A 1,136-nucleotide genomic window follows, 5' to 3' on the forward strand; every position below is an offset into this window, starting at 1 on the left:
TCTTCTTTTAAGGCAGCGCATAGGCCGCCTTCTTTCATGAACAGTAAGTCTAATCCTCGCCTGTTTTGCAGCACCACCTCAGATAGGGAAGTCAAGGACTCCTGCAATGCAGTCACTGAGGTTTCTAAAGCTTTTAAATCATGATCAATGGCTGTTTGTAGTTCTGACACTTGTTGGGTACCAGGTACTAGGGCTGCCTTCCCTGTCCCTACTCCCGCCGCAATTCCTACCCCCATCAGGACCGCTAAAGTCAGTGACACAAGTTCCCTTTTAAATCTAGTCCTCGATGTCATTTCTTGTTCAAATTCCTCACCAGGGTGGTACAGAATTCGGGGGAACACTTTTACCATGACACAAAAAATGAGCTGAATTGTCAAACACTTGAGTAGAAACACAAGGGGTGAGGCCAGTATTACAGGCCCATCGGGTCCCCTGGGGTGGAAGCAAGTACTGGGAACTCTTGGAGGAATTCACAGGGATGACACGTGAGCACAGTGCTCGGTAGGCCTTATTAGGAGGTCGCCCTAAACATGTTCCTTGGCCAGATACCTCTGGGAGGGTTAACTTATGATGTTTCTGCCAGTCGCATGAGGTGCTAGTGGTGATATTATAGATCCCATCAACAGCTATCCCCTCATAATAAGGTGGAGAGGCAGCCAGGCAAAGCCAACAGGATTGGGTCAGTGTACCCTGAGTGTAATTGAGAGCCGAATATGCCCCCACAACAAGATTATACAATCTGTCAGGGTTCCCAGTTGGGGTAGTGGGAGTCAGGAGTCGTTCCTGTTCCCTTGTCTGGGCTGCTGTAGATGCAGTAGAGGTCAGGGCGAGGGGGGGCTGAGGTCTTACAGAAGGTCGGGGATTAGCGGGCTTGAGTTCAGGATTTGGACCCACATTAATAACTCCTGGGGATATCGGTTCTTTCTTGATGAATATGAGGGCCCCTTCATCGTTTCCTGGCTTCCAGTATCGGAGGCCCCAGGCGTGCCCGATTAACCAAGTGGGGTCTCCTGGGTTGGTGATATTGAGGGTCAAGTGCCGACAGGTCCCTAAACAGCGTTTACCAATCAGGTCTGCACACACAGTAGAGTACTGGAAGGGTCGGCACCCCGGTGGGCCCCACAATACCTGAAGGT

The sequence above is a fragment of the Chinchilla lanigera genome, unplaced genomic scaffold, assembly GCF_000276665.1.
Source record: "Chinchilla lanigera isolate Chin_1 unplaced genomic scaffold, ChiLan1.0 scaffold00069, whole genome shotgun sequence".
Classification (NCBI taxonomy): Eukaryota; Metazoa; Chordata; class Mammalia; order Rodentia; family Chinchillidae; genus Chinchilla; species Chinchilla lanigera.